General features: G+C 34.8%; 1 protein-coding gene and 1 long non-coding RNA gene across 3 annotated transcripts in view; both read left to right on the top strand.

Moving 5' to 3' along the window:
• The window catches only part of LOC136824911 (espin-like), a 118,943-nt gene that overhangs the window by 72,679 nt on the left and 27,710 nt on the right, over nt 1-18,554 (top strand). The window lies entirely within an intron of this gene.
• On the top strand, nt 149-2,709 carry LOC136824918 (uncharacterized). Its single transcript, XR_010849192.1, has 3 exons — nt 149-255; nt 446-697; nt 2,254-2,709. It is a non-coding gene; the product is annotated as an uncharacterized lncRNA (long non-coding RNA).

Below are 18,554 nucleotides of genomic sequence, written 5' to 3'. Positions count from 1 at the left end.
AACATTTAAAAGCCTCTGTTGCATCTTGGGGTTTGAGTTGTTACGGTAATTATGATGGGAATTATATTTAACGTGTGATACATTCTATTCCAAGCACCTCATTGGGTGAATTTTAAAACAAGTGAATAGTAAATCACATAATAGCTCTTATTATAAAGCCTCAGTATAAAAAGAGACGAACGTTAGACTTGCAAATCAAACGAAAAGCAAATTTCAAGCGAAGTATACAGTGCAATAGTGAAATTGCCAACAACAGTAAGTACACATTTATTAATTAATCAGATTTTTGAAAGAACTGACTTTTCCAAAGCGAATAAGTTTTCTCACTTCACTTTTTCAATAACTCCATAAGAAACCAATACTGAATCTGAGTGACGAGATATTGAAACAAATTTTATAGTTCATCAAAATATAAACAAAAAATTTTTTCTTGGTTTTTCTTTAGGCAATGGAAATCAAAGTACTCATTTTATTCACCGCGGTTTTGGCGATTGCTTATTCCTATCGCATAAGCAATGACGACTCGAACACAGGAAGGGATTTCTACCAAGCACTACAAGATATGATTGATGAACGTGTGGCAGAAAAAATGGATCCTAAACATGAATGTAAATTTGGAGGTCTATGTAACAATGTTTACAGCTACGGATGTCATAATTATATGAGGAAATGTGATGGTTCAGGATGCACAGAAATTGTAAGTAACATTTTGAAGCATTTTGGTTTTGCAGCTCTCTGTGAATGTATTTTGACTACTTGATTGAACCACTTTTGTATTGTCACACGTATGTACATTTACGTTAACAGTGAAAATTCCAAGCACTTTTTTGTGGCCGTTATACGGCCAAAATACTCAATTTTGAATTGAGTTTCAAAACTCAATATTTAGAGAATTTGTATTTTGTGTACAAAACTGTCAAAAAGATGAAGATAGTGAGCAAAATCAAAATGTATTCTTTCTTTGATGATTGAAAATAAATTCAATTCATTTCTTTCTATTTTCACAAATGCAATGCTTAATCCTTGAAAATAAACCCTTCATAAGTGGCCTTGAGGGGTTTCATAAAAATCTTTGGTTACTTTCAAAAGCCAAAACTCAATTTCTAAGTCAAAAAATAGCCAGTGACCAGAGTGCTTGGAATTTTGCCTGGTTAACTGTGCCTGAAAAACTATTCTTGTTTTTCGAAGCACCCTTCTCCCTGGGATTTCCCATATTAATTTCCGCCCATCATTTAGGCAAGATCGCACGGAAGAAAAGGGAAAGCAATCTATATATTAATACGCTAAAACGTGTGTGTTTACAGCGTTTTGTAAAAAGTTTTCGAAATTCTAACAAAGCTCTACAAAGCCTACTCCTCACGGCGTTGAACCATCGTCTATTCGCACCTTATGCAGATTTCTTACCACTGGATTAACTTTGAGACGCTAAGATACGATTTTCTATACAGGAACATCGGAGCTGGATGGGTTAACATCAACCTTCCTCCCAAATATAATTTTCGCTGTTGAAGAATTATTCAAATGCGCTTAACTTTCTGTTTACAATAGCCGCTCTTTATCACTTTCAAAACTTTATAAAGTCTTTAAAATATAATTCTTCTAAAGGGCTACTTAGACTACACAATATATTGACGAACAATATTCGACAATATGGTTTGCGGACCGTAATGTACGAAGTAAACAACTGGTACTCTATTATAAAAAGGAACTTTCTTTCTGTAAACAATCCCCCTTTATTGTTGGAATATTGCAAATCGAGCTGACAATATATTGCGGACACCTTTTCAATATATTGTCGACATTCAGCAATATATCATCAATATATTGCCTGACAATATATTGTGTAGTGTATGTAGCCCTTAAGCCATTTACTTAATTGTGGTTAAAAATTGCAATGTTATCTTTTTTCTCCTTACTTTCATAAAATGAAACTCGTATCATAGTTTCGGCAGCTATCTTTCTTCATTTATAGTTTTTTTATATGTATAGTGATTTACTGGATTGGGACACGCAGCGTGCGACGCTGCGCATACGTCTAGTAGATTATATTATGAGGCTTAAACTGCGGTTTTAATCATGACGTCTTAAGAAACACTTCGTGAGTGGCAAAATAACAGTTTAAACAATGTAGAAGCTAGAATTCGATATTATGCCAAAACTACTGTAAAGTACTCGCATACATTAAGGTAACAATCATTTCACGAAGTTTAACTAAGCATCCATATAATTTCCGTATAATTTTTGTAACTTTAGGGAACTTGCTGGCGTCAATGTTACTCAAACTCGAAGACATGGTGTAGATTGTCAGACGAAGCCAGACGTGACAAATTCTTTTCTTGTCAAAAAGATTCAGATTGTGCACACACCAGAGAAAGAGGATTGTTAGGAAAATCTGCTAAGGAGGTTTGCGAAATGAGATATTCTGCTGGTGGCTCCGGGCCAATATGTCATGGATCAATAAATCCTTAAATGTTGAAAGAGGAAGAAAATTTACGGACAGTAGGAAACAAGTTTCTCCTTCGAATTATGTATTATATACGATTTTATAACTTACACCGCAATAATTTTCTCGATTTTCTTTTGTTTGATTTTTAGTGCTTCTTTGTAATTTTTGAAAAATAACTTTTTTAAATAATTTTTTTATTTTCTTCTAATAGTTTTCTAAGTATGGTTTTTAGTTCCAGAAAATATAATTGTTGTGAGATATAATAGTTTTTCTTCTGTTGGTGCATTGGTTTGCCTCCCTTTCAATTATTAAAATAAATTAAACAAGAAGCCCGTTGGGCGTGAAGGCCCAGCGAAAGCAAAATTAAATGTTCGCGAAAAAAATCTTTTGGGCTAATTCGCGAAAATTAATTCCAACAAAATAATTGTTCTTTCATTTTCTTTGAAGTTCTTCATACCCATTTTACCATGGAAACAAAAAGAGTTTCTGACTCGTATTTATGGCTTTTCTTATCAAATAAATTCCGACTTCGCCAAAATTAATTCCAACAAAATAATTGTTCTTTCATTTTCTTTGAAGTTTTTCACCCATTTTACCATAGAAACAAAAAGAGTTTCTGACTCGTATTTATGGCTTTTCTTATCAAATAAATTCCGACTTTGCCAAAATTAATTCCAACAAAATAATTGTTCTTTCATTTTCTTTGAAGTTTTCATACCCATTTTACCATGGAAACAAAAAGAGTTTCTGACTCGTATTTATGGCTTTTCTTATCAAATAAATTCCGACTTCGCCAAAATTAATTCCAACAAAATAATTGTTCTTTCATTTTCTTTGAAGTTTTTCATACCCATTTTACCATGGAAACAAAAAGAGTTTCTGACTCGTATTTATGGCTTTTCTTATCAAATAAATTCCGACTTCGCCAAAATTAATTCCAACAAAATAATTGTTCTTTCATTTTCTTTGAAGTTTTTCACCCATTTTACCATAGAAACAAAAAGAGTTTCTGACTCGTATTTATGGCTTTTCTTATCAAATAAATTCCGACTTCGCGAAAATTAATTCCAGTAAAATAATTGTTCTTTCATTTTCTTTGAAGTTTTTCATACCCATTTTACCATAGAAACAAAAAGAGTCTCTGACTCGTATTTATGGCTTTTCTTATCAAATAAATTCCAACTTCGCCAAAATTAATTCCAACAAAATAATTGTTCTTTCATTTTCTTTGAAGTTTTTCATACAAAAAGAGTTTCTGACTCGTATTTATGGCTTTTCTTATCAAATAAATTCCGACTTCGCCAAAATTAATTCCAACAAAATAATTGTTCTTTCATTTTCTTTGAAGTTTTTCACCCATTTTACCATAGAAACAAAAAGAGTTTCTGACTCGTATTTATGGCTTTTCTTATCAAATAAATTCCGACTTCGCGAAAATTAATTCCAGTAAAATAATTGTTCTTTCATTTTCTTTGAAGTTTTTCATACCCATTTTACCATAGAAACAAAAAGAGTCTCTGACTCGTATTTATGGCTTTTCTTATCAAATAAATTCCAACTTCGCCAAAATTAATTCCAACAAAATAATTGTTCTTTCATTTTCTTTGAAGTTTTTCATACCCATTTTACCATGGAAACAAAAAGAGTTTCTGACTCGTATTTATGGCTTTTCTTATCAAATAAATTCCGACTTCGCCAAAATTAATTCCAACAAAATAATTGTTCTTTCATTTTCTTTGAAGTTTTTCACCCATTTTACCATAGAAACAAAAAGAGTTTCTGACTCGTATTTATGGCTTTTCTTATCAAATAAATTCCGACTTCGCGAAAATTAATTCCAGTAAAATAATTGTTCTTTCATTTTCTTTGAAGTTTTTCATACCCATTTTACCATAGAAACAAAAAGAGTCTCTGACTCGTATTTATGGCTTTTCTTATCAAATAAATTCCAACTTCGCCAAAATTAATTCCAACAAAATAATTGTTCTTTCATTTTCTTTGAAGTTTTTCACCCATTTTACCATAGAAACAAAAAGAGTCTCTGACTCGTATTTATGGCTTTTCTTATCAAATAAATTCCGACTTCGCCAAAATTAATTCCAACAAAATAATTGTTCTTTCATTTTCTTTGAAGTTTTTCACCCATTTTACCATAGAAACAAAAAGAGTTTCTGACTCGTATTTATGGCTTTTCTTATCAAATAAATTCCGACTTCGCCAAAATTAATTCCAACAAAATAATTGTTCTTTCATTTTCTTTGAAGTTTTTCACCCATTTTACCATAGAAACAAAAAGAGTTTCTGACTCGTATTTATGGCTTTTCTTATCAAATAAATTCCGACTTCGCCAAAATTAATTCCAGTGAAATAAGTTGATAATACTGATTCGCAAAATTAAATTCTCGCAAAATGCATAAAATTTCGCGAATAGCTCCACCAATTTTAGGAAAATTTTAGCTTCAGAAAAGAGACCTCTGAATCTTTGAAAGCTCTCAAAAAACTCAAGATATAGACCCTTAAAATAGTGTTTTTCAGCCATTCCAAAAGTATACAACAGATCTCTCTTTTCTCAAATCTGAAATCCGCCAAATTAAGTTCCCGCCAAAATTTCTTCCTTTAAGGAATTTGTCTGAAAAACACAAAGTGTATACGTATAGGAAGAAATTTTGGCGGATTTGGCTGAAATCCGCCAAATTAAGTTCCCGCCAAAATTTCTTCCTTTAAGGAATTTGTCTAAAAAACACAAAGTGTATATAGTAATAAAGTAATCGAAATATTCTGAAAACGAATGTTTACTTTTCTTTGATTTTGAAAAACAGGTCACACCGTCTATATAGGTCCGGCAGTTTCTACACGGGCATGCTGTAGGCCACTGCTTAATCTTTTCCTTAAAAATGCTAAGATCAACTATATCTCTATACTCATCCGGAATTGATTCCCAAACTTTTGGCCCTAAAAATGAAAGTGACTCTGAACCGTGAAAAACAGAGTTTATTTCTCTTGATCTGAAGTAAGGCGTTTTGCGATTTACTTTGATATTTTCATCATGTTTGAAAATTTCTTTAGTTAGATCTGATATGTTATTTTTACATTTGAAAAGTTCTATTGCTAACAACTGAAGATTTTTATGGTGGAATTTGATGTGTCACCGTCTTTCTCTAAAAGCTGCTCAAAAGTATATGTATGATCAGAATATACACTATCCTCAAACATCTTTCGTGGAAGTGATTTATTTTTTGATCTAGCCTGCGAACATGAAACATCCAGACAAGCGAACAATAATTGAATTGACTTCGAAAGAAGGCATTCATGAGCCTTTGCTTTTTATTTTGATTCATGTACGGTGCTACCCTCGCAAGTGCACTGATTTTCTGGCTAGCTTTCTTATAAATCGTGTTAATATGTGGCTCAAAGGTTAATCCTAGGATCTTGCCTGAGTTGTTGTTAAAAATACGTTCATTCTGTATAGTAATGAAGATTTCTTTGCTGGTATTGTTAGCTATCAACTCAGACTTGTCTGCATTTCCTTTCATTTGATTTTGGGTTATCCACTCAAAGATGATAGCAGCTCCATTCGAGAGCTCCTCACCAACCTGTTCCCAAGAATCAGCTATCACAAAAGGTGTTGTATCCACAGGAAAAAGTCATCAGTTCCCACGGGTGGGAAAGTCAAATTAAAAGGGTGGGAAAGTACATGTTTCCCACGCGTGGGACCCTGCAATGTTTTTACTCTGGTAGGAAGTGCCAAATACCACTCTATGAAAAACAAATCACAGCGGTTTAAAACTAAACTAACATGCAAGATATGGTTGCTCTCGACATTGTGCTGAGAATAGTGAAAATGAAAATCACACGCCTAAATTTTAACTTCACACCCAGCTTATCAAAAGGTCAAATCGAAAATCACACTCTGAAATTTCAATTCCCCACCTAGCTATTACCAATTATTTGATAAATTGTTAAATGTATTCGATCATTCGTGAGCATTGGCTCGATAGCTCCCATTCGTTCTGTCATGTACTTGCGCTACTTTGAGAATCCCGGCACTTTGTCACAACAGCGGAACAACGACGTGATACCGATTGAACGGCCGCACGGTGGATGACGATTCCACTGAGCCCTTGCGATGCAAGTCCATTGCGAACGAACGAGGCCGCCCTTGTGGGACGCCTCACCTTTAGCGTTGTGTTACACACTGATCGAATACACTTTTATAATGTTAATGATTGGCATACGATCTGAACAGTTTTGACCCAATTTTCACTTGTGGTTTTTTTTACGCATGCGTAGTACAAGTATGGGTATTTAATTGTACTTTCCCACTCTATATATTGTACTTTCCCACTCTATTAATTGTACTTTCCCACCCTATTAATTGCACTTTCCCACCCTATAAATTTGACTTTCACACCCTATTAATTCGGCTTTCCCACCCGTGGGAACTAATGATTTTTTCCTTTGTCTGTCTTGACCTTCTGCGTGGACTATATAGTTGCTAAGTGTTAATTTGAAATTCACAACTAAGATATATCAAAAAGACTCTAAAGGGGTTTCCGCAGTGTGATATTAGTAATACCGATGTATCGATATCGATGTATCAAAATATTTTAGATAAAGTCCAGGGTGTGAAATCGGAAATCCTAAAGATTCAAATTTGTACCCGAATTTTATTGCAGGGAAATTCATATGGTGGAAATTACGTTTCACACTAGCGTGATGTGCTTTTTCTCGTAAGAAGGGTTTATTTCAATATTACACGTCTAAAACTTCAGACTAAAATATTTTTTAAAAAAAGTCCGCAGTGGGATTTTGCGAATCCTCCGGCTTAAAAAATTCCACTTTGCAGCTTGAGAAAAATTACGCGGAACAAATAATTTTTAAAATTTCCAGCGCTGGAAATGGGGTTTTCCCACCCGTAGGATCTGATGACTTTTTCCTGTGATCGTCTGCATAATTCAGTACATTTCTATTTTCAAGAAAGTAGAACAAATCTCTCATGTAGATGTTAAATAGTAGCTTCCCTAGAATGAATCCTTGGGGAACACCTACTTTAACATTATGCCAGGTACTGTAATGGTCGCCAATTTTCGTTATTTGCTTTCTATCTGATAGATAGGCTGCTATGAGACCTAAGGCACTCCTTGAAAACTCTTATGCTTCAAGTTTAGCAATCAATAGTTCGTGCGAGATGCAGTCGAAAGCTTTTGATAAGTCAATGATTTTCCTTACTTCCTCTTTCGTTTTTGTTATAAAAGAAAATTTATTTAGATACTCAGTTTTCTTGATTTCAGTGACACTTGGGTGTTGTCTATATTTCTGAATACAAATTTCAGTATGATTATTTGTTTTATCAAATGCAACATACAACTCAGGCAAGTCTAGTTTTGATATTATTTGGCCATAATAGTCATTGAATATTTGAGCTATCTGTTTCTCGTCATTTATGATCTTTTCTTTATCCACTGAGGTATAACTCTTATTGTTCGAACCTTTATTTGAAAACAATGCTTGTACAGTTTTCCAAAACTTTTTGTTATCAGTTTTTTTTGTTGGAATCTTTAAGTAGTCTTTCTTAGTCCTCCTCAATAGCGATAAGCTAAAAAATTTTTGTCTGTTGTATTTTGTTTTGTTTTCTTGTGTTTTATTCTTATTAAAGATTCACTCCTAGCCCTTTGGGCTTCTATTTCATTTAGTCTCATATACTCATTAAAATTTCCGAATAATTTTTCATTTCAAATGTGCATTTATACCCAAACTAAGCGTTGATTCTCACTTTTTTGACAGATAAAAAATAGCGCGGCATATGTATCACTTACTCCTCGTCGCCCCGTTTAGACAAACTGGTACACAAGAAAGCAAAAACTAGACACTGAATGACATAAGCTGTAGGCAGCACCTAATGTAGCGAGCACGTTTACCACAGATTTGTATCTTCATTTCGTTTCTTGGTGAGATCCAATTTGGTGATTTTCTGAAAAAAGAATCCTTTCAAGAATTCTGACCACAGATATCTTATATACAAAACATTAAATAAAGCAGCTTCCAAGAAATGGCAAGTGAAGCAAAATAACCTGCCATCTTTGAAAGTGTTTCGTTTTCCCAGCTGGCACACAGCGTTGTTTCAACGTTTATTTAACGTTCACAACGTCCATATAACGTTAGATAAACGTTGAAACAACGTTGTGTGCCAGCTGGGTTATTAGCAGGTTCTTGTTTTTTTGTCCATATCCTTAGAAATTGGGTGCTTTAGAGTACATAAAGCCTTAAAATATCCTTAACTTGTTCTTAATATTTTGACCATCGAAGCTTTTTGTTTTTATATAGTTTGTTCTTATAAAAAAACGTGTATTTACAAGGAGTCAATGCCTAATTAATTCGGAATCATAATCAATTATCAGCATCTCACTCTTTCATTTTCTTGGCACTTTGAGGATAAGAAGACCGAGACATCAATATAGAAATTTGATTGTTTACTGTTTTGGAATCCTATATTGTTTGGGAAAATATTTTGAAACTTTTCTTAATTTTTCCGTTGTATAAATATTATACCTTCCTCCATTTTGATATCCGATGCAAATCCGCTGTATTTAGATTCATGTTTAAGCATGAAATCTTCTTCTTTAAATATAAGAGAACCAAAGTCTAGAAAGAACTCCTACAGGTTGGAGAATGTCGGGAATGCGAAGACCGGACAACTGAACCTTAGAGATATTTCTCAAATTTTTAAGAAAGTCCAGCACCTAAATGCTCCACTGGGCGAAATAATAGATTTCCAATCCTGAAAATATCTTGAAAATATGATATTTCAATATACTTTTGTAAATATGGATATATGACTTTTCAATTTCTTTTCTATTCGACAACTTTGGAAACATCATATTTTCAATTTATTTCCAATTTTTGGAAATATCATATTTCCAAAAGTTGGAAATATTTTGAAAATATGATTTTTCAGATTTGGAAATATCATGAAATATGGTATTTCCACAACTTTGGAAGTATAGAAAAGTCATATTTCCATATATTTAGAAAAGTATATGGAATTATCATACTTTCAAGATATTTCTAGGATTGGAAATTTCTTATTTCGCCCAGTGCTCCCCCTAGGTGTATGATTTTCACGCAAATGCCAAAATTGAAAGAAGCACTATAATATCCCTAAGCAGTATGTTCCCTTGCCCAAGGGTTTAAAGGGACATTACAGTAGTAAAGTGTAAACATTGTGCGAACCACGTGTCATTAAAGAGAACAATGAAAATCACGTGTCCAAAACAAACTTGTAAAACAATTGAACAATAAAAATTAGCCATATTTGGTTTGATTTTTTATTTTGACATGTGACATTTGTTTTGATTTTGTATCCGCTGCATACAGTTTGTTTACAAATTTCGCAAGTACTGTTATGTCCCTTTAAGATCCCTTCTCGCGTTGGGCTATACCTTCATTGTTTTACACCCTTACTTAATCCAAAAGGTTAGTCTGGCTATTTCTTTGAACAAAGGAAAGGGATTCACGAGAATAGACTGCGTTGGCTAGCACATACCCCCTTTTCACAGACCCGGTAGAATTTTTTCAGCCAGTTGGGATAAAAATAACGGACTGAAATTCGATGTGGATTGATGTTTCCATATTTTCATGGCTGGGGATTTAAATTATATTGTTTTCAAGTCAGAAAATTCAGTGGGGTTGGGGAAAATAGAATAATATTTTGCAGTGAGGATTGGTTAATAGATTATTTTCAGTTGGGACAAAAATTGAGTATGATTTTCCAACGGGGACGATATTTTGTCCAATTTTTGGGTCTGTGAGAAGAGGGTGTTATGAAATCATTTTACACTTCGAAAGAGTCCCAGCAGAATTAACAGAAACACAAAAACAATAAATAGACTATGATATTTTAGCTAGTGCTATTTAGGAAATGTAGCTTGCGATTAAATCTATAATAGATACAGTTTAACTACTATTTGCAGCCGTAGTGCAAAAATAAAGCATACGGCTAAAATACAATGTTAAAGATTGTGGGTATTCCCAGCCGGCTTATGCCAAAAAAATTGTATTTAGTGCAAAAATGTTAGTTGAGCCCCCTCTGCTTAATGCTCAACAATTAAGATAGAAATATCAAAGGTATGTGGAGCAATCCAGGAAGAAAGAGTGGCGTCCTCCCCTACACTACCATCGGTTTTCGTGATGGTGTTACAGGGACTTTTTTCTAGCGTGATTTCGTGATTTGGAGTTGTTTTTTTTTGTGATTGCGTAATCAGAGGCCAAAACGTGATCGTGATTTGAAAGATTTTCGAGCCGTGATGCGCGATTTGGACTTTTCCAAGTTTTTTGCTGATTTTTGTGATCGTGATTAAAGACAAAGAAATTGCACGATATCGTGATCAGACTTACCACTAGGGGAGGACTTGGAGCTATTGAAAGATGAGTCTTCGGGTCGTCTTCGACTGCATAGAAGTACTTTTTTACTCATCTCATCTCATTTGAGGGCCCTAAAGGCGTATGGCAGAAGTATTTTAAATAAATATACAACTGTAAATTTCCAAAAAACATTGCCTGTGAAGGTACATACATATTTGGACATATTGATAATGAAAAAGTTAGGCAATTATCTTTGTCTAGACTGGAAGTGTCCTTCGAAGTTTCCTATACCTTTCAAAAGATGAAAGTTGAAGTCTTTCGCATTATAAATGATGATGATCAAATAAATTCTTTTGAATTCCAATAATCTGATATGCCAGAAACCAAACCAGCTGCAATCGATTTTTTATTAGAACAGAATTCAACAAAGTTCAACAAAGTTTAACGTGGCTACTATGAACTATCAATTTTAATTGACCTTAAGTCCAAACAAAGCGTTAGATAAATAAAAAAGTAAATTAGTTCACTTTCGCCGACCAACGGGGGTGTGCTGCTGAAGTTCGAAAAATGGACTCTACGTGGAACTCAATCTTTTGAAAAAAAACTGACCCTGAATGTAACGGAAATTCCAAAATATTCTCAAATTTTTTTTCTCTAAATCTCCCAAGAAGGTATCGTACGAGGGACAGATTTTCCTATTTTGGTGTTTTTGAGACCCTACCTGGACTAATGGAGGTGAAGACCAGCAGAACATCGTTGTACCCCTTTTTACCCAAATATCCCCCGGGTTCTAATAAAGGTGCACTAGGAGAGAAGTATTAAAAAAAAATACTCAAGAAGATATTGTAAAATACGGACATATTTGATAAATAGAAAGGTTAGGCAATCATCTTTGTCTAGACTGGAAGTCTTCAAGTTTTCCTATACCTTTCAAGAGATGAAAGTTGAAGTCTACAGTAGTCGAAGTTCCGCATTATAAATAATGATAGTCAAATAAATTACTTCAAATTTCAATTATCTAATATGTAAGAAACCAAACCTATTACAGTCCATTTTTTATTAGAATATATTTTCATGAGTTTAAATTGGCTACCAAAAATACCAGAAATAAGTTTTAAAATAACTTTTTTTATAAACAATGAATTTTAATTGACTATAACCCAGCTGGCACACAACGTTGTTTCAACGTTTATCTAACGTTATATGGACGTTGTGAACGGTAAATAAACGTTGAAACAACGTTGTGTGCCAGCTGGGTAAGTCAAAAAGCGTTATATAAATAGTGCACTTTTCCCTGGAAATATAAGAGCAATATAAGAATAATTTCAAGGTCAAAATGCCAATAAAAACAATTACACCCGAATCTGAGATTTAGTGGTGCTTATAAGAAGAAATGTGCAATTATATAAAATCTGTGAAAAATCAGTGGACAAGGAAGGAAATTAACAATATAAACAAACGAAAGAATCCACCTAATATTATGGGAAACATTAATCATGAACTTGAATAACTAAAATATCAAGATTGCTTTAGATTTTGCATCTAGTTTGTCGTCTCTTAATGACAGGAAAGTGTGGAATACACCTTTTTTATTTATAAGAACAAACCATATAAGAACGCAAGGATTAGTTGTTCAACATATGAAGAACATATTAAGAACATTTCGAAAGGCTTTGTCGACTCTCAAACACCCATACCTGACTTTTTAAGAGATTGAAAAAATACTGCCGAAGGGTATGGTGAAAATAATTTTTAGGCTTAAAACTAAAAAAAGTTAATACATTAAAATATCTTTTTGGACGTTTTTATAAAAAAGAGGCCTCCCCAGTCACCATTTCAAAACACGCAATCACGCAAAAAAATTTCAAATCACGTTATCATGAGTTAAATTTCCTTTCCATTACGATCACGTTGATCACGTTTGGTCCTCTGATCACGCAATCACGTACTTCAAAATCTTTAATCACGAAATCACGAACTTGAGAAAATGCCAATCACGCCATCACGCCAATCACACCATCACGAAACCCACTCCGGGGCCTCAAAAAAGGATGTAAAACGGCAGTGGAGTGGTGGAATTACATTTAGTGTAGCAGAGCCTTAAGTTTTCTTTGCTTAGGGCTGATTAATTAAAAGATTGTCTGGCACTTTCTAATCAAGGAAAATAGTCGTCCACCGAACCCAACTAAATTGAATAAGCACAAAATAGATTTTATCGGAGTTTTTTAATTTTTCTAAAAAAGCGATGCATTGTGGCATTGTTTCGGGGGTATTATAATGGAAATCTCTTAGGAATTCCTCGAGGGAATTCTATTGTAATACCCCAGAAACAATCCCACAATGCATCGCTGTTTTAGAAAAATCAAAAACTCCGATAAGGTCGATTATGTTTACATGACTTCCTCTTTTTAGTCCGGAGTGGTTTTGGTTGACCAGAGAATACCCAGCTGTCACACAACGTTGTTTCAACGTTTCTCTAACGTCCACAACGTCCATTTAACGTCAGATTAACGTTAAAACAACGTTGTGTGCCAGCTGGGATAGCTTGTATAAGTTTTATTTGCTGGAATTTTCTCATTAAATTTGTCCCTCGGTACTGTAAAACCAGTTCTCTGCCAAACTAGCGCAAAGGTGGGAAAAGATTTTCCATGATCAAAAAGGGTATTATCATTTTGAACTAAGGACCAAACTTATTGGCAAAAAACATCGGTTAAAGCTTGAAGGGCTTGAAGGGGTCATTTTTCTTGGTTGACTAAGTCAAATTGATGGTAGTTCAAAAAACGCAAATTTTTATGCTTTTATCAGCATTTTGACGTAGAACTTCTAACAAACGCATCCTCGAAGAGTACTTTTGGTAAGAGGTCAAGTTAAGGGATTCCAGGGCTGGATCTTGAGATATTCAAGTTCATTATTGTTATGAGAGAGAGAGCCTCTGGAGAATTTCAAATTATTAATATTTGACTCGTCTCCTGTGTTTATTCCGTTAAACAACCATTACTCTAAGATTTATTTCTTTCCAATTTTTTCTCGGTATTTCCGATTATTCCGCTACTCAATGGCTTCCCTTTTTACTTCCTCTTTGAAATATCGTGATAATATCTGTCTACTCCTTTTTAAAGATACAGAGCTCCTTAACCCTTTAAGTGCCGATGTCGTATATATACGACATGGGCTATATAGGAGGGCGAAGCCCTCCTGTAATGCCCAGTTTGAGTTAGAAATCGTTATTTTTGGTCGAACTCGTAGGAATTAGATTGTCCTTTATGGTCAAGCAAAAAAAAATTCAAAAGTGAGTCTTTCCAGCGAAATTTTAAGCAAAAAAGTCAAAAAAATGCAAAAAATTGACAAAAATTCACTTTTTTGAGATTCTGACCGTTTTTTGACTATTTTTGGTCAACGAGTGATCCAAGAACCTCCAAATTTGGCCCTGTTTTACTTTATTCTGTCTTCTAGTGAATTGATTTGAAATTTTACCACTGGCACCTTTTCATCAGTTCAGTCAGGTCCGCGCAGCGGGCCTGACTGCTTTAATTCCCTAACCTACCCCCCCCCTTGGCCGCCGCCCACCACGCCCTTCCTAAATCGGGCGGCGCCGAAGGCGCCCAAAAGAAAGAAGAGACTCTAAGCTATCCAACGAGCTATATACGAGCTTCTAATTCCTTCTAGATCAGGAGATATAAGCCCTTAAAGTTTGAACTAGCGATTTTTTAAAAAAAACTTAGAAAAAAGGACCCTGGCACTCAAAGGGTTAAAGGTTTTAAAGGTTTTTCTTTTCCTCTCTCTAACCAATCTTGCTCCACATCCGTGTCAATTCAATATCAAAAGCTTGTAAATTAAAATGATATCACTCTTATTTAAAGATACAACTTCTTATTTTCTTTTTCTCGACTAAGTTTAATTTTAAGGAGCGATCGTAAAGTATCTACTAGAAGGGGTGGAGTAAAACTTTCTCATCCCCCCTTGGTTGTTGAGAATATTTCAACCTCTGAAGACCAATAATAGAAATTTTATCGCGCATGTGTCAATCTAATCACTGTAAAAAAATCAAAGATGAAGAGCAAAAATTACCATATTAATGTCTAGCAGACTGTATCAGTATGTAGCTTACTATTTACGAATTCCCCAGAAACCTCCAAGTGTAATTTTGGATTTAACACAGGTTAAATCGCGGTTTAAATTTTATTTGATAAGCGCCACATACAGTATTCGAATGGCTGGGTGGCCGCCCTCCGCCAACTGAGTCTACTTTGCTAATAGCCACGTGACGTCATGTTCATAATGGCCATTGCATCACCCTGTTCAAGTCGACGCTCTAACTGAAAGCTGACAGGATGAAATATTTTTACCTCCCTCCCTCCCTGCAGTTATGGTTGTAGGCGATCCTCGCTTATTTATACTGATATTGTATTTATCGGGACAAATTTTCCCCAAAACTTACTATTCGAGGATTAGCCATAAATTTATGCCAAACTTATATCTACCGACTGACACTTACTTTTCAGCCGTCCGACTACTTGATTGGTTTCTACCCCTAATCTAGGCCATAGGCAAATGGAAAGTTAAATGTAATGAGTTTATTTCGAAAGAAATCTTTTACATGATCCCCAAATGTATAACAGTAATTACTAAACTTTTAATTATGGAAATGTCACTTTAATTGAATCGAAATAATAGACAGACTTTATGTTATGATTCTCTATCACTGACTCTTTTTTACAAAGCATTGATGACTTTTTTAAGTTGTGTTTTCAACGACGGGAAAAAAAATATCAACTTTGAACTTCATCCAAGATCTTGGATGCTCACCAATGGTTACTTTTCTCTGCGTTGGTTGCGCGCTGAATAAAATCTGGATTGGTCGGCACAGCCAAAAAACTTCAAACTCCCCCATAACCAAGCCAAAACATTTCTACTCCCCCCATAAAGAAATTTTTTTTCCAACAAAAAAAATGCATTTTTCATGCGTAGGTCAATGGGCTTTATTAAAGTTACTGATGGACGCCAGAGAATATTATCTGGCGCTATCAGTAAGCATAAATTCATAAAGTTGCTAATACGCAAGGAAACGAGGTTGAAGCTGGATACAATTAGATTTCAAACATTGCTTCCTTACTTAGATACTTACTGGGGGCCCCCCCAGCAGTTTGCGTGAATGCGTGAATGGGCTTTTTTGGTTGCGTGAATGCGTGAAAATCGAAAAAAAATTGCGTGAATGCGTGAATTGAAAAAACTTGCGTGAACGTGAAAATCCATATTTCTATTGCGTGAATGCGTGAATCTGCCCTGTTTTTTTGCGTGAACGCGTGAATTTTTCCTTTTCACAGTTTGTAGAAAACCCCAAGGTGCACCTATCCCGAATTCAAGGGATGCCAGGTGAAGGTGCATGAAAAAATCAGCAACTTTCAAATTCTCTATTTTATGAAACGATTCATGATTTAGATGCGCTTTCTAGCAATCTAGACACCTTAGATTTCCAGATTTTTTCGCTCGGGTCAAACATTTATTGGCCCTCGAATCTTAAATAACTCTAATTTGCCCCCTTGAAAGTGTGAAAGTGTTTGTTTAAGATAAAACCATGGTTATGCATGATGAGTGATCCAGGGCCAGGGCCAGGGCCAGGGCCAGCCAGGGCCAGAGCCACTGGGAGCAGGAGGCGGACATGACTTCACCACGTTTTTGCAAATAAAAAGAAACTTATTTCAAAGAAATTTTTACCCATGATGTAGACTTTCGATAACCTGATTTTTTGGCAAAATTAGTCTGAAATGGAGTCGTATTTAAGCACATCACAGGGTTAAAATAAAAATTTTCTCCCGTCGGCGCAAAACATGTTTGCGCCTCCTTAGTCACTATGTTTTCGGCCCCTCCACGTTAGGAAATTAATTCGCGAGCCCTGATTAAAACCTTTCTTTTTAATTTTTTTTGATCGCTTCGCTCGCAACAAATGTTCATTCTTTTACCTCATTTTACAAGCTATCAAGCGATTGTACCTTGCCTCTAACGAATTTAGACTACATTCTTTTTCAATGGTGTTAAAGAGAGCATTTTTAGCCAAACGCGAGTGACAGAAATGCAAAAATTTCCTCTCTGCGTAAACCATGGTTGCGCCTCCTTACCCCTGAGCTAAGCATCATTGTGTCATACTCGAGTTTGTTTGACCTATTTTTGATAATGTTTAAGCTATTTTTTGTACAAAAATTCGCCTGCGGCGCATATCTTTTCACTTACTATCGCGATACGTTAACTGCAGAAGCTTCGCCTTTTCCAAACGATCGTGCCAAGCTAGAAGAATCAAATATTTTGCGTGATGGCATGTGATTAAAGTTGAAAAATTACGTAACGCTTTCTATTTGGGGGCTTCTTATGACACTACCAAACACGGTGTTTTATAGTCAGGTCTACAGGAAAAAATCACTACAAAGTTAAGTTTTTCTCAAGTGATGACCAGATCCGGTCGAATAATATCTCGAATACAGCCTTGTCATACTTTTTTATGCAAATCGAACGTTTTACTCCATAATGGCGGAAATTACGTAAATTACGTAACTTAGCGAAATGTGCAAGACCTCTATTTTTGGCATTTTCCCCGATTTTTTCCGAAAATTTCCCCGATTTCCCAAAAAATTGGTTTTGCGTGAAATTCGAGAAAAACTTGCGTGAATGCGTGAATTGCGAAAAATTTTTGCGTGAATGCGTGAAATTTGGGTCTGCTGGGGGGGCCTCTTACTGAGCTTCACAATTTTATTTATATTCTTTGAGTTTTGTGTGTTCTATCTTTTTGGGAAATTTGAATTTCATATAACTTACTCACCCCTTGGTTTTGCACCAACGGAGGAAATTTTAATTTTTGACCCTCTCATTTAGCTAAAATGACTCGATTATAAACTAACTTTCCTGGATACGTAAGTTCTCAAAAACTTGTATTGACCCAGCTGGCACACAACGTTGTTTCAACGTTTATTTAACGTTCACAACGTTCATATAACGTTAGATGAACGTTGAGACAACGTTGTGTGCCAGCGCGGGAAAGATTGGAAGATTGAAAAATGATGCTCCTCGGTCCTTCCTGTATGCGGACCATATGAAGTTCTTTAAATAAAGAACAGAATTTTAAGTTAACTTTTTTAAAAATGAGTTTTTCTTAGGATGCAATGGCAAATGATTGATTATTATTAGTAAAGTACTTTAAGTTAAACAGCCGGCAAATGAAAGGCTTTAAATATGGCTAAAATACTTCATTTGAAATCGTCTTGCAGCTACTCCGATCAAGCAAAGCTTTGATGAACCTCTCGTGCATTAAACAAATGGCATTGTTCCATCTATCTGTTGTGATATTGTGTGGGATTTCCAAATAGAAAAATGTGGGGTAAATGGTCTAATTTGATTGTTTCTACGCAAAAACAATCAATCTTAAGTTAAGGGACTTAGAGAAACTTTAAGTACCCAATAATTGGTAATCTGCCTACATTAAGGAAGCGAATCTTAATGCAATTACGCTTAATGCAATGTGGCAAAAATACATAAAAATAAACTAATTTTTGAACCGTAATTAACATCCTTGTCTCACAGCCCTGGTAAAACTTTCCAACAGCGGTGATAAAACTTTCTTGATAGAATGGATGTTCTATTTTGCTACAAGTTAATTAAATCCCGTATGGATTCTTATATTAAATTCAAAATCGGGATGAAATGAAAGTCTATTTCCCAGTGGGGTTGAAATTATAGAGTTTCCCGGTGGAGGCGGGTT

This window comes from Clytia hemisphaerica, unplaced genomic scaffold (assembly GCF_902728285.1).
Source record: "Clytia hemisphaerica strain Z4C2 unplaced genomic scaffold, Clytia hemisphaerica genome assembly, whole genome shotgun sequence".
Taxonomy (NCBI): domain Eukaryota; kingdom Metazoa; phylum Cnidaria; class Hydrozoa; order Leptothecata; family Clytiidae; genus Clytia; species Clytia hemisphaerica.
This window is presented reverse-complemented; position numbering and strand designations above follow the sequence as displayed.